At 36.2% G+C, this 16,241-nt stretch overlaps 1 long non-coding RNA gene across 2 annotated transcripts in view; it reads right to left on the reverse strand.

Moving 5' to 3' along the window:
• LOC141554829 (uncharacterized) overlaps positions 1-16,241 on the reverse strand; it is a 98,499-nt gene that overhangs the window by 18,959 nt on the left and 63,299 nt on the right. For both annotated transcript variants that reach the window (XR_012485975.1, XR_012485973.1), the window contains one exon: positions 3,933-4,091. This is a non-coding gene — a long non-coding RNA (uncharacterized LOC141554829). The remainder of the gene's footprint in view (positions 1-3,932; positions 4,092-16,241) is intronic.

Genomic DNA, 16,241 nt, shown 5'->3' on the forward strand with positions numbered 1-16,241 from the left:
ATTTAACTCAGCGTCTGCTGTGTAGCAGTGCTCAAGGCAGTCCTGCTGCCCCTAAGAGGGCACCCCAAGTCCGTCAGGGGCTCTGAGAGAGAGAAAAAAAAAGTGAAGTTGAGAGCTTCATATTCTCTCTCTCTCTCTCTCTCTCTCTCTCTCTCTCTCTCTCTCTCTCTCTCTCTCTCTCTCTCTCTCTCTCTGTCTCTGTCTCTGTCTCTCGAGCAAGAGCAAATTATGCAGTTAGACCAAGACAGGCCACCCCAAACCATTAGAGTTCTGATGTCAAAATGCTGAAATAATAATTAAGGAACTGGGGTAATAGAAGGGGAGAAACAGATCAGAGAGGCTGCCAGTCCTAGTACAGGTGTCTGAGTTTTGGTTGTTTTTAAAGAGTAATCCCAAAGACTGAATAAGGGATTTCAAAGTTAAAACATAACTCAGCAAATCATAGTCTAGCAAATTTTAAGCAAAGAGTAAAATAGTTTCCAATTTGGCCTGAACTGAAATAAGACATCAGTTTTTCCCAATTTCCTAACCAGCTGAAATCTCAGTTTCCTTCCTCCCCTGTTTACAGAAATTATCAGATTATACATAACAGACTAGTAAATTTCCTGAAACAGCAATAGTAAATAGTTTTATGCAGCAATATTTAAACAGGTTTATACAGCAATAGTTAAAAGTTTTTCTCATACAGAACAATATTCAAACAGTAGTCCCCCAGTTTTAACAAGTCTTTAAAAAAAAAATAGATGGATTAATTTGAAAACTGGCTTATCTCACTCAGAACCTTCTCTGTGAAAGGTGGGTGTGAAGAAATCCCATGTGACCCCTCCCTACTCTGTTAGAAGAGGCAGAGGGAGGGGAAGGCAGCTAACATTTACCTCCGGCTAGAGGTACTTAATGCTGAGAATAGTGAGTCAAAGACAAAAGACCCTACCCCCACCCATCTTCTAGTGATTAGGGTGTGGGAGCGTTTGGGGCATTTAGAAAGATCAGGCCCTAATTGGAGATAAACTACTACTGAAGCAAGTTGTGGGTTGGGCGAGTAGACAGAGATTGTTCTACATAGAATTCAAGTGTTAATTTAGCCATTCTCTAAAAGGCAGCTTGAGGGAGAGTCTATTCTTATTCTATATCCCTGGACTTCCTGGACTGAAGCCAAATAAATTGAGACAAGAGAGAGACAGTTTAAGGAAACTGAGGCAGTCGCACACCAGAACAGAAAAAGATTCTAGCGAGGCACCAAATTAAAAGTAGTTAAAGAGTATTTAAATAGTTTCAATCTCTTAATTCTCCTCCCGCTGCTGTAGTCAGGATGAGAGAAAGATAAAAGAAACTATTTTCACTCTCTTAACAATTAATTTGCCTGGATTCGGAATTTAGTTCCCCAGCCAAAATTGCAAATATCTCCTTTCTGAAGCTCTAGACTGGCCAGGACCAGAACTTAGAAAGCACATCTTTTAATTGTCAGCATAGGGGGCATAGGATGCCAATCCAGAGAAATAGGAGAGTGCACTAGGAACTCCTGAGACAGAAAAAAGCTTGAACAGTTTAAATTCTCTTTCTAGGTTTTAGAGAGCAGGTAAGTATGCCCTGAGGCTTAGAAAGAAAATGGGCAGCTTTAAAATCCTATATCCAGCCTAGGGAGCATGGTCAGGAAACTGAATTCCATTTTAAAAGGTATGGGACAAGCTAGTTCTCTAAGAAGAACTGGAAGCCTTGGCTCCTTTAAGAGCCAGGTAAAAGCTATGGGAGGGGCGTTTCTAGAGATCTTGAAAAGAGTCCCCAAATCTCCCCACTGTACCCCAAGAAGGGAACAGGATGGAAGCAGTTAAATGGCAGGTTAAGCCACATGGGAAAGAGAGAGGATGGGGGAAGGCAGAGATGTTATCTTAGCCAGTGCTTCTCGGGTGGCAAAGGTGAAGGCTCACACCATGGGGTAGAGACACATCTCCAAGTTCACCCCAATCCATTGACCATCTCCTCGTGGCTACAGACTGACCACTATGGTGAAGTGAGAGAGGGGCTCAAATGCAGATTTCTCCCCCAGAATCTCTGTCAGCCTGGGACCTGAGAAGATTGGTCACATGGTGGGGGGAGGGGTGAAGAGACACTCTCCTGTGTCTGAGTTGTGGCCTGAGGGCAGGCTTTTCTGGTGAGATAAAGGGATTAGAAATGTCTTGGAAAAGAAGGTCTTTTGTCTCTAGAGACAGACAGAGTGAGACAAAAGGAGAGTGTTGTGTTTTTTTTTTTTCTGAAATGCAGGTAGTCTCCATGGGAGACTTTGCTCGCACCCCAAACCTGGTCTGGGTGCCCTATGTTTTAGAGATAGAGGAGACGAGTGTAGGAACACAGATATTCTTCCTGGAAGCTGCTCAAGCTTCTAAGGACAAAAATTGCTTCTGAGAGACTTGAAAAGGTTAACGTTAGTTTTCTGGGGAACAATTTTCAGGGTCCCCATGAGGGCCACCAACTAATGAGGGAAAGAAAAGGGGGAACCCCATTTCTCAGCTCAGAGATCCCATGAGGCGCAGTATCCCTTGTAAATGAATTTACAGGCCCAAAAACCTAGATTGATAAATAAAAGGTTTATTGTAGAAATTTGGAAGTAAAGTTCAGTTAGAAAGACACCAGGGCCAGAGGTGGCCACTGGGCAGGCAGGAACCCTTACATAGCTGGAAGGATACCATGTGTTGGCTGGGAGGGCTCCTGCCAAGAGAGCACTCCAGCTCATTTCTTTTATACCTAGAAGATGATGGGCAGTACCCCTAAATTCTTGGTGGGCTTTTCAGTTAGCTCAGATCAGGTGAGAGTGGGGGGAAGCTGAGTTGATAGTAGGGCTGGGCCCAGATATTCAAAGGGTGCCTTTGACCGGGATTTGTGAATCAAGGTCAGCCATGGGTTGGGCAATTAGAAAGGAATCTTAAAAGGGACCTCAATCCCCATCAGTTCCCCCCTTAAACAGTTGAGCCTAAAGTCAAAATTTGTCTCTGATTCTTACTATCTGTGTGACTTAGGCAAGCCACTTAATTTCTCTGGCCTTAGCTATAAAATTAAAGGTTAAACTGACCTCTGAGGTGCTCTGGATAGATAATTCTATCAATGTAAAGGGTTGCTATAAACGGTTCTTTAAATGGCAAAGAACTTTAGAAAAAGAGAAATACCTGGTAGAACCCAGATTATAAAGTCTTTTCAAAGAAGGCTGACAAATTCCCATGATGCAGATGTCTAGAATCATGGGGCCATAGTAACTTCCTCATTATTTCAGAGAAAGTATAAAATGAAATTTAGCTACTACAATTTATCACATAGGACAAAAATTAGTGCAAATATGAATAATATATCCAAATGGACACAGCTATACACATGTAAGATATTACATGCTCTGAATGGAGAATGAACATTCTTGTGACTAAGTCGTTTTTCTGTCTATCGTTCCTGTTATACTAGGAAGTTCAGTTTGCTGTTGACATTGAAATACAAAATTGCAAAGCATTTTTAGAGACCTCTTTGGAGATTGTCTTTACCTTCTTGTCATAATTGAACAAAATATAGAATCATGGATCCTAAGATCTGGAAGGAAGATGAGGATCCATTTTGTCTGAACTGTACTTGACTGAGAACTTTCTCTTTAATAACTTCCCCAAGTTGAAACAAAAAGTTTTGCAATTGTCAATGCTGGAAAATTATCTAAGCATAAAATTTTTGTAAAAATAAAAAAGAATAACTTCCCCAAAGTCATCATCCAACTATTGCCTGGAGATCTTTAGGAAGGGGACCTCCTAGCCCATTCCATTTTTAGAATTGTTAGAAAGTTTTGCTTTGTAGATAGAAAATTAGGTTCCCTTTGACTAAACCAATTTATTTTATTCTAAGAGTTTAGCTTCTCCCCCACTCCCATCACTAGGTATACTCTTCCTTTACAAAAAGTTACTTACCATTGCAACCATGTCACCTAATCACCATTCAATAGTTCCTATAGTTCAACCCACTCTTTGTTCCTCAAAGTCTCCTAAGGATCCATGCTTTTTGCAGCTTCCTCTTCACTTCCTTCTTTCCCAACACTTAATTTTCTAGTCTTGTCTCTGGAGCACTTTCTGTCATGCAGAGAGCAACATGAGGAAAGATTTATATTGTACAGTATATTTTACATTTAATAACTAATCTGTCATGGCATTTATCTGCATAAGAAGTGGGATAATTCACGAGGTGTCCAGAAACCACTGCTTCCAATGAGTTATCTTTCTCCTTCTCACTCATGAAGATGTATGGCAGAGTAGATATCAGCTTTCATGTGGTTGGTAATCTTATAGATAAAATATTAAGCTTGCAAGGTGCAAAAATGGAAAGCAGCCTTCCTTGGTGACAAGAGCCACATTTACATAGCACTTTCCTTACAATAAACATCATGATGATATAGGTAATATATCAGTCATCCTTTCCTACAGAAAAGAAAGCTGAGATTAGGAAAAGTGCATTGACATGCCCAAGACCACACAGTCAGGAGGTATCAGAACCAAGACAGGAAGACAAGATTTTTCACTCCAAATACACTGTTCAATTTGCTATAACAAAAGGCCTAATTCATACACAGGCCACTTTAAAAATGGATGGCAAGGAAAGGTATTAAAGTGTTCATACCATTTGACATAGGAAGTATATGTCAATACATTTCTAAAGAAAACACGTTGGTATAGAGTAGGGAGTGGCTGAACTATTTCTGGAATATGAGTAAATTGCATCATAAGTACATAAATTGCATAATTAATGAAATCACAGGTCTGGATTTCTCTCCTATCCTTCAATGATAGGAATACAGAATACTTCATTTATCAATGTGATCAAGTTTAGAGGTGTTTTGTTTTTGTTTTTTCTTTGTTTATTTGTTTTGTTTTGTTTTTCTTCCCAGATTATTTGTACCTTCTGAATACAATCTTTCCTTTGCAACAACAACAACAACAAAATACAGTTCTGCACATATATATGGTACCTAGGATATACTATAAGATATTTAATCTTTATGGGAATGCCTGCCATCTAGGGGAGGGGGTGGAGGGAAGGAGGGGAAAATTTTGGAATAGAAGGGAGTACAAGGGATAATGTTGTAAAAAGAAAATTACCTATGCATATGTATTGTCAAAAATGTTATAATTTTAAAAATTAATAAAAAATTAAAAATTAAAATACAAAAAAAAGAAATTCTGTTGATTTCTAAGGATTTGTTATTTTTTTTTAGAAAAAATCTATAATTTCATTAATGAGAATGACAATAATAAGACAACATAACAAAAATTTTGGTATTAATTGCCTTTAGCCATATATGAACTATGGTTCTTTATTTTTTTTTAACATTATTCCTTGTATTCATTTTTCCAAATTATACCCTTCCTCCTTCTACTCCCTCTCCTTGATGACAGGCAATCCCATATATTTTACATGTGTTACAATATAATCTAGATACAATATATGTGTGTAGATACCATTTTCTTGTTGCACATTAAATATTAGATTCCAAAGGTATAAGTAACCTGGGTAATAGACAGTAGTTCTAACAGTTTACATTCACTTCCCAGCGTTCCTTCTCTGGGTATAGTTGTTTCTGTCCATCATTGACCAACTGGAAGTGAGTTGGATCTTCTTTATGTTGAAGATATCCACTTCCATCAGAATACATCTTCATACAACATTGAAGTGTACAGCGATCTTCTGGTTCTATTCATTTCACACAGCATCAGTTGATGTAAGTCTCTCCAAGCCTCTCTGTATTCCTCCTGCTGGTCATTTCTTACAGAGCAATAATATTCCATAACCTTCATATACCATAATTTACCAAGCCATTCTCCAATTGATGGACATCCATTCATCTTCCAGTTTCTGGCCACTATGGAAAGAGCTGCCACAAACATTTTGGCACATACAGGTCCCTTTCCCTTCTTTAGTATTTCCTTGGGGTATAAGCCCAGTAGTAGCACTTCTGGGTCAAAGGGTATGCATATTTTGATAACTTTTTGGGAATAATTCAATATTGCTCTCCAGAATGGTTGGATTCTTTCACAACTCTACCCAACAATGCATCAGTGTCCCAGTTTTCCCACAGCCCCTCCAACATTCATCGTTATTTGTTCCTGTCATCTTAGCCAATCTGACAGGTGTGTAATGATATCTCAGAGTTGTCTTAATTTGCATTTCTCTGATCCATAGTGATTTGGAACATTTTCATATGAGTGGAAATAGTTTGAATTTCATCATCTGAAATTGTCTGTTCATATCCTTTGACCATTTATCAATTGGAGAATGGCTTGATTTCTTATAAATTAAACTCAATTCTCTTTATATTTTGGAGATGAGGCCTTTATCAGAACCTTTAACTGTAAAAATGTTTTCCCAATTTATTACTTCCCTTCTAATCTTGTTTCCATTAGTTTTGTTGTGCAGAAACTTTTTAATTTGGTGTAATCGAAATTTTCTATTTTGTGATCAATAATGGTCTCTAGTTCTCCCTTGGACACAAACTCCTTCCTCCTCCACAAGTCTGAGAGGTAATCCATCCCATGTTCCTCCAATTTATTTATGATTTCGTTCTTTATGCCTAAATCTTGGGGCCATTTTGATCTAATCTTAGTATGTGGTGTTAAATGTGGGTCCATGCCTAGTTTCTGCCATACTAATTTCCAGTTTTCCCAGCAGTTTTTGTCAAATAATGAATTCTTAGCCCAAAATTTGGGATCTTTGGGTTTGTCAAACACTAGATTGCTATTTTTATTCACTATCTTGCCCTGTGAACCTAACCTATGCCACTGATCAACTAGTCTATTTCTTAGCCAATACCAAATGGTTTTGGTGACTGTTGCTTTATAATACAGTTCTAGATCAGGTACAGCTAGATCACCTTCACTTAAATTTTTTTTTTCATTACTTCCCTTGAAATTCTCGACCTTTTGTTGTTCCATATGAATTCTGTTGTTATTTTTTTCTAGGTTATTAAAATAGTTTCTTGGAAGTCTGATTGGTATAGCACTAAATAAATAGATTAGTTTAGGGAGTATTGTCATCTTAATTATATTTGCTCGGCCTAGCCAAGAGCACTGAATATCTTTCCGATTATTTAAATCTGACTTTATTTTTGTGGCAAGTGTTTGTAATTTTTCCGGACTCTCCTTTGGTAGATATATTCCCAAATATTTTATACTATCAACCATTATTTTGAATGGAATTTCTCTTTGTATCTCTTGCTGTTGGATTGTGTTGGTAATGTATACAAATGCTGAGGATTTATGTGGATTTATTTTGTATCCTGTAACTTTGCTAAAATTCTGAATTATTTCTAATAGCTTTTTAGCAGAGTCTTTGGGGTTCTCTAAGTATACCATCATGTCATCTGCGAAAAGTGATAATTTGATTTCCTAATTTCCTACTCTAATTTCTTGAATCTCTTTCTCAGCTCTTATTGCTGAGGCTAGAGTTTCTAGTACTATATTGAAAAGTAATGGTGATAGTGGGCAACCTTGTTTCACTCCTGATCTTATAGGGAAAGGTTCTAGTTTATTGCCATTACATATGATGTTTACTGAAGGTTTTAAATATATGCTCCTTATTATTTTAAGGAATAGTCCATTTATTCCTATACTCTCAAGCGTTTTTAGTAGGAATGGATGTTGGATTTTGTCAAATGCTTTTTCTGCATCTATTGACATGATCATATGGTTTTTATTAATTTGATTATTAATATGGTCAATTATACTAATAGTTTTCCTAATATTAAACCAGCCCTGCATTCCTGGTATAAATCCCACTTGGTCAAAGTGTATTATTCTGGGATGATTTTCTGAAGTCTATTTCCTAATATCTTATTTAAGATTTTAGCATCAATATTCATTAAGGAAATTGGTCTATAGTTTTCTTTCTCAGTTTTCGATCTACCTGGTTTAGGTATCAGTACCATGTCTGTGTCATAGAAGGAATTTGGTAGAACTCCTTCAATCCCTATTTTTTCAAATAGTTTACATAGCATTGGAGTTAGTTGTTCTTTAAATGTTTGGTAGAATTCACATGTAAATTCATCTGGTCATGGGGACTTTTTCTTAGGAAGTTGGTTAATAGCTTGGTCTATTTCTTTTTCTGAGATGGGACTATTTAGACTACTTACTTCTTCCTCTGTTAATCTGGGCAAGCTATATTTTTGAAGGTATTCTTCCATTTCATTTAAGTTATCGAATTTATCGGCATAAAGTTGAGCAAAGTAGCTCCTAACTATTGTTCTAATTTCCTCTTCATTGGTGGTGAGTTCACCCTTTTCATTTTCAAGACTAACAATTTGCTTTTTCTCTTTCCTTTTTTAAATAAGGTTTACTAAGGGTTTGTCTATTTTGTTGGTTTTTTCATAGAACCAACTCTTAGTTTTATTAATTGATTCAAAAGTTTTTTTTTGTTTTTTTTTTTTACTTTCAATCTTATTAATCTCACCTTTTATTTTTTGAATTTCAAGTTTTGTGTTTGTCTGGGGGTTTTTAATTTGTTCCTTTTCTAGCAATTTTAGTTGTAAGCCCAATTCGTTGGCCCTCTCTTTCTCTATTTTATGCAAGTAGGCCTGTAGAGATATAAAACGTCCCCTTATTACTGCTTTGGCTGTATCCCACACATTTTGGTATGATATCTCATTTTTGTCATTTTCTTGGGTGAAGTTATTAATTATGTCTATGATTTGCTGTTTTACCCGATCATTCTTTAAGTTTAAGATTATTTAGTTTCCAATTATTTTTTGGTCTATTTTCCCCTGGCTTTTTATTAAATGTAATTTTGATTGCATTGTGGTCTGAAAAGGATGCATTTACTATTTCTGCCTTACTGCATTTGATTTTGAGGTTTTATGCCCTAGTATATGATCAATTTTTGTGTAGGTTCCATGAACTGCTGAGAAGAAAGTATACTCCTTTCTGTCTCCATTTAGCTTTCGCCAAAGATCTATCATATCAAACTTTCCTAGTATTCTATTTACTCTTTGACTTCTTTCTTATTTATTTTGTGGTTTGATTTATCTAATTCTGAGAGTGCAAGGTTGAGATCTCCCACTATTATAGTTTTGCTATCTATTTCCTCTTGCAGCTCTCTTAATTTCTCTTTTAAGAATTTAGATGCTGCACCACTTGGTGCATATATGTTTAATATTGATACTGCTTCATTATTGATGCTGCCCTTTAGCAGGATATAATGCCCTTCCTTATCTCTTTTAATTAGATCAATTTTTGTTTTTGCTTGATCTGAGATGAGGATGGCTACTCCTGCTTTTTTGGTTTTGCCTGAAGCATAATATATTCTGCTCCACCCTTTTACTTTTAGTTTGAATGTCTCACCCTGTTTCAGGTGTGTTTCCTGTAAACAACATATACTAGGATTCTGACTTTTAATTCAGTCTGCTAACTGCTTCCTCTTTATGAGGCAGTTTGCCCCATTCACATTTATGGTTAGAAGGACTAATTCTGTATTGCTTGCCATCCTATTAACCCCTGCTTATGCTTTTCCCCTTTCCTTCCCTCTAAACTTGTGAACACCACTTGCTTTTCACAGCCCTCCCTTTTTAGGATCCCTCCCCCACCTTAAAGTTCCTCCCCTTATTTTACCCCTTTTCCTCAAAATTTCTGTATTCCCTTCCCCTTAGCTTACTCCTTCCCTGTCACTTTTCAATGAAGTGGAAGAAGTTTCACCATAAATCCAATATGTCTATTGATACACACTATGTTCATCTCCCTCCTTTCTTTCTCTCAGATATAATAGGTTACCTTTGCCTCTTCATGAGATGTAGTACCACCACTTTACACTTTTTTATGATATAATTTCCTTTCCACCTCTAGTTTCTAAGACAAATTGTACATATGTTCTTTATATATTTTTTTGGCAGAAGTATAGTTCTCAAGATTTCTTTTTACCTTTTTAGAAATCTCTTGAGTTCTGTATTTGAAGATCAAACCTTTTATGTAGGTCTGGTTTTTTCATCAAAAATAGATGGAATTCATTTATTTTGTTAAATGTCCATCTTCTTCCCTGGAAAACGATGCTCATTCTTGCTTGGTAAGTTATTCTTGGCTGCATACCAAGTTCCTTAGCCTTTCGGAATATCATGTTCCAGGCCCTTCGTTCTTTTAATGTGGACGCTGCTAGATCCTGGGTTATGTTTACTGTGGCTCCTCCATATCTGAATTGCTTTTTTCTAGCAGCTTCCAATATCTTTTCCTTTGTCTGATGGTTCTTGAACTTGGCCACTATATTACTTGGCGTTTTGATTTTAGGGTCCCTTTCAGTAGGTGATCGATTAATTTTTTCAATGTCTATTTTACCCTCTGTTTCCAGAACGTCTGGGCAGTTCTCTTTGATAATTTCCTCAAAAATAGTGTCCAAGCTCTTTTTTTCCTCACATTTTTCAGAGAGTCCGATTATTCTCAAGTTGGCTCTCCTGGATCTGTTTTCCAGGTCTGTTGTCTTTCTAATAAGGTACTTGACATTCTTTTCAATTGTTTCATTTCTCTGGTTTTGCTTGACTACCTCTTGGTTTCTCCTTGTCATTCATTTCTACTTGTTCCAGTCTAATTTTCAATGATGTATTTTCTTCACTCATTTTTTTTTATATCTCTTTGTAATTGTCCAATAGAGTTTTTATCTTCTATGGAATTTTTTTTTCCATTTTATCCATTTTATTTTTTAGAGAGCTGTTTTCTTTTTCCAGCTCACTAATCCTGTTTTCCTTGGAATTGTTTACCTTTTCCAGCTCACTAATCTTGTTTCTCAATGATTTGATTTCTTTATCCACTCTGTCTTTGAATGCATGGGATGACTTCTCCAGGCTCTCTTGCCAAGCTTCCCTTTCCTTTTCCCATTTCTCTTCCAGCACTCTTGTGAGAGCCTTTTTCATTTCCTCTATGAGATTCTTTTGTATTGAGGAGCAGCTCATATCCCTCTTAGGGGATTCATCTGGGGACAATCTATTTTTAGTCTCCTGAGTGTTTGAAGTCTGCTCTCTCTCCATACAAAAGCTGTCAATGTTTAGAGCCCATTTGAATATTTTGTTCATTTTGTCAGAGTAGGAATCAAAGAAAACAAATTGACAAGAGAAACAATTGGTCTGTTTTGCGGGGGATGGGGCTTCCTCTACTTTTTTATCCCTAATTTTTTATCTCTAATTTTTTATCCCTAATGTTGGTATCTTTGGATTTGTCAAAGATTAGATTGCTATAGATGCACCCTTTTTTGTCCTTTTAATCTAATCTGTTCCCCTGATCTACCAGTCTATTTCTTAGCCAGTACTAAATGGTTTTGGTGACTGCTGCTATATAATATAGTTTTAGATCAGATACACTTAGACCACCTTCCTCTGACTTTTTTTTTCATTAGTTCCCTTGCAATTCTCGACCTTTTATTCTTCCATATGAATTTTGTTGTTATTTTTTCTAGGTCATTAAAATAGTTTCTTGGGAGTCTGATTGGTATAGCACTGAATAAATACATTAGTTTGGGGAGTATTGTCATCTTTATTATATTCACTCGGCCTATCCAAGAGCACTGAATGTCTTTCCAATTATTTAAATCTGACTTTATTTTTTTGGCAAGTGTTTTGTAATTTTTCTCATATAATTCCTGACTCTTCTTTGCTAGATGGATTCCCAAATACTTTATACTCTCAACATTTGTTTGGAATGGAATTTCTCTTTGTATCTCTTGCTGTTGCATTTTGTTGGTGGTATATAAAAATGCTGAGGATTTATGTGGATTTATTTTGTATCCTGCCACTTTGCTAAAATTCTGAATTATTTCTAATAGCTTTTTAGCAGAGTCTTTGGGGTTCTCTAAGTATACCATCATGTCATCTGCAAAGAGTGATAGTTTGATTTCCTCATTTCCTATTCTAATTCCTTCAATCTCTTTCTTGGCTCTTATTGCCTAGGCTAGCATTTCTAGTACTATATTGAATAGTAATGGTGATAGTGGGCAACACTTCCCAGTTTGAGCACAGGGGTTTTTCACATCACCTGCTGCAGACATCCAAGCCCCACCGGGACGCATAGGCTAGGCTTTGAGTTGCCTTTACTGTTCAGTCTCAACCTCAGGGAAGGCGCTAAAACACAGCGCCCTCAAAGCACAGCAGTGCTGATCACCTCTGAGGCACTTCCAGGGAGGGGGTGGGGAACTCTCTCCCAGAGCTGTCTCTTAGCTCAGGCGCAGGGGCCACTGCATCCATTCTGTCTGGGAGGAATCTGGTAAAGAAATAAATAAATAATTTCCTACCCCAGGGACAGACCCCAAAAGATTTTTTTAAGTATGACCAAAAAGCCCAAAAAAACCATCGATTCCTTCTACACAGAGAAAGAGTGGGTATCCAACCCTGAGAAAGTTAACAGCAGAGAGTCAGCAGATAACAACCTAAAGGGGAACGATTCCTGCCCCCAATCACATAACTCTCTCCTTGAAGAAACTATTAAAAAGTTAAGAGAGTTTGAAGAAAAAGGGGGAAAGGAAAGAGAAGCTATGAAATTGGAGTTGGAAAAAATAAAGAATTCACAGGAGAAGCAGGGAAACAAAATTAGTGAATTAGAAAAGGTAAAAAAAATCACAGGAAAGTAGGATTTCTGAATTGGAGGAGATAAAAAAGTCCCAAGAAAATAAGATTTCTGAATTGGAAAAAGAAAATAATTCTCAAAAAAAAAAAATTAAGGAAATGGAAAAAAATTCAATAGAGCAAAATAACTCATTTAAAAATGAAATTGGGCATTTACAAAAAGAACTAAAAACTGTGAATGAAGAAAATAACTCCTTAAAAGTCAGGTTGGAACAAATAGAAATGAATGATTCATTGAGAACCCAAGAATCAGTCAAACAAAACAAAAAAAAATGAGAAGCTGGAGAACAATGTCAAATACTTACTGGGAAAATCTATAGACCTGGAAAATAGATCTAGGAGAGATAATCTGCGGATCATTGGACTTCCCAAAAACTATGACCACAAAAAGAGCCTAGATTCTATTTTACAGGAAATCATCAAAGAGAACTGTCCAGAGATAATAGAAACAGAAGGGAAAATAGGCATTGAAAGAATTCATCGAACTCCTTCTGAAAAAGACCCTAAAAAAAGAACTCCATGTAATATTGTGGCTAAGCTGCAGAATTACCACACAAAGGAGAAAATCTTGCAAGCAGCTAGAAAAAAACAATTTAAATACCAAGGGTCACTCAAGATCTGGCAGCCTCCACATTAAAAGATCCAAGGGCCTAGAACCTGATATTCCGTAAGGCAAAAGATCAAGGATTGCAACCAAGAATAAACTACCCAGCTAAGTTTAGCATTTTTTTCCATGGAAGAAGATGGCCATTCAATGAAATAGAGGAAATCCATTTGTTTCTAAGAAAAAAACCAGACCTAAACAAAAAATTTGATCTACATCCACAAGACTGAAGAGAAACAGAAAAAGGTAACCAGAACCCTTGAGAACTATATCTCTGTTGTGGGTATATAGAAAGTACACATGGATAATTTGATTTTACTGATATAAAAGGAAAAAAAGGAGGGGGTGTAGTAAAGGGAAGGGAGTAGTATCAGAAAAGGGGGAGGGTGTGATAAAAAGAGGGAAACTACATCCCAGGAAGAGGCATAGAAAATACACCATATCTGAGGGAATTTAGAGAGGGAGAGAATCATTGTGTAAATCTTACTCTCATCAGAAGAGGCTCAAAGAGTAAATAATTGTCATATTTGTTTTTCAGAGAATTCTCTCTCACCTCATTACAAAAGGGGAGAGGAAAAGGGAAAAGGAAAAGGAGAATAAGGGAAGGGACATGGAGGGAGGGGGGAGGGATACTAAAAAAAAAGGGGGGGAGGGCTGTGCGTCACAAGGGGGGTCTATAAATTGAATATTGGGGAAGGGGTTCAGGGGGGTCAAGGGAAAAAGCATAATATGGGGATAATATGATGGCAGGAAATACAGAATTAGTAATTTTAACTGTAAATGTGAATGGGATGAACGCTCCCATCAAAAGGAGATGGATAGCAGACTGGATCAAAAATCAGAACCCTACAATATGTTGTTTACAGGAAACACACTTAAAGCAGGGAGATACATATAGAGTAAAGGTAAAAGGTTGGAGCAGAATCTATTATGCTTCAGGTAAAGCCAAAAAAACAGGGGTAGCTATCCTTATCTCAGATCAAGCAAAAGCAGAAGTTGATCTAGTTAAAAGAGATAAGGAAGGAAACTATATCCTGCTGAAAGGTAGCATAAATAATGAAGCCATATCAATACTAAACATATATGCACCAAGTGGTATAGAATCTAACTTTCTAAAGGAAAAGTTAAGAGAGTTGCAAGAAGAAATAGACAGTAAAACTATAATAGTGGGAGATCTCAACCTTGCACTCTCAGATTTAGACAAATCAAACCACAAAACAAACAAGAAAGAAATTTAAAAAGTAAATAGAACATTAGAAAAACTAGGTATGATAGACCTTTGGAGAAAACTGAATGGCAATAGAAAGGAATATACTTTCTTCTCAGGAATTCATGGATCCTATACAAAAATTGACCATATATTAGGACATAAAGATCTCAAAATTAAATGTAGGAATGCAGAAATAATAAATGCCTTATTCTCAGACCACAATGCAATAAAAGCTACATTCAGTAAAAAGTTAGGGGTAAATAGACCAAAAAGTAATTGGAAACTGAATAATCTCATCTTAAAAAATAACTGGGTGAAAGAGCAAATTATAGAAAAAATTAATAATTTCACCCAAGATAATGACAATGATGAGACATCATACCAAAATCTGTGGGATGCAGCTAAAGCAGTAATAAGGGGAAATTTTATATCTTTAGAGGCTTATTTGAAGAAAATAGAGAAAGAGAAGATTAACAAATTGGGCTTGCAACTTAAAAGGCTAGAAAAAGACCAAATTAAAAACCCCCAACCAAAAATTAAACTTGAAATACAAAAATTAAAAGGAGAAATCAATAATATTGAAAGTAAAAAAAACTATTGAATTAATAAATAAAACCAAGAGTTGGTTTTATGAAAAAGCCAATAAAATAGATAAACCTTTGGTAAATCTGATCAGAAAAAAGAAAGAGGAAAATCAAATAGTCTTACTAATGAAAAGGGGGATCTTTCCACCAATGAAGAGGAAATTAGAGAAATAATAAGGAGTTACTTTGCCCAACTTTATGCCAATAAATTTGATAACTTAAGTGAAATGGATGACTTCCTCCAAAAATATAGGCTTCCTAGATTAACAGAGGAGGAAATAAATTGCTCAAATAGTCCCATTTAAGAAAAAGAAATAGAACAAGCTATTAATCAACTCCCCAGGAAAAAATCCCCTGGACCAGTTGGATTTACATGTGAATTCTACCAAACATTTAAAGAACAATTAGCCCCATGCTATATAAACTATTTGAAAAAATAGGGAATGAAGGAGTCCTACCAAACTCCTTTTATGACACAGACATGGTACTGATACCTAAACCAGGTCGATCAAAAACTGAGGAAGAAAATTACAGAACAATTTCCTTAATGAATATTGATGCTAAAATCTTAAATAAGATATTAGCAAAAAGACTTCAGAAAATCATCCCCAGGATAATACACTATGATCAAGTAGGATTCATACCAGGAATGCAGGGCTGGTTTAATATTAGGAAAACTATTAATATAACTGACCATATTAATAATCAAATTAATAAAAACCATATGATCATCTCAATAGATGCAGAAAATGCATTTGACAAAATCCAACATCCATTCCTACTAAAAACTCTTGAGAGTATAGGAATAAATGGATTATTCCTTAGAATAATCAGGAGCATATATTTAAGACCATCAGTAAGCATAATATGCAATAGAAATAAACTGCAACCTTTCCCAGTAAGATCAGGAGTGAAACAAGGTTGCCCACTATCGCCATTACTATTCAATATAGTATTAGAAACGCTAGCCTTGGCAATAAGAGCTGAGAAAGAGATTCAAGGAATTAGACTAGGAAATGAGGAAATCAGACTATCACTCTTTGCAGATGACATGATGGTATACTTAGAGAACCCCAAAGACTCTGCTAAAAAGCTATTAGAAATAATTCAGAATTTTAGCAAAGTGGCAGCATACAAAATAAATCTCAGCATTCTTATATATCACCAACAAAATGCAACAGCAAGAGATACAAAGAGAAATTCCATTCCAACAAATGTTGAGAGTATAAAGTATTTGGGAATCCA

The sequence above is a fragment of the Sminthopsis crassicaudata genome, chromosome 1 (assembly GCF_048593235.1).
Source record: "Sminthopsis crassicaudata isolate SCR6 chromosome 1, ASM4859323v1, whole genome shotgun sequence".
NCBI classification, from domain to species: Eukaryota; Metazoa; Chordata; class Mammalia; order Dasyuromorphia; family Dasyuridae; genus Sminthopsis; species Sminthopsis crassicaudata.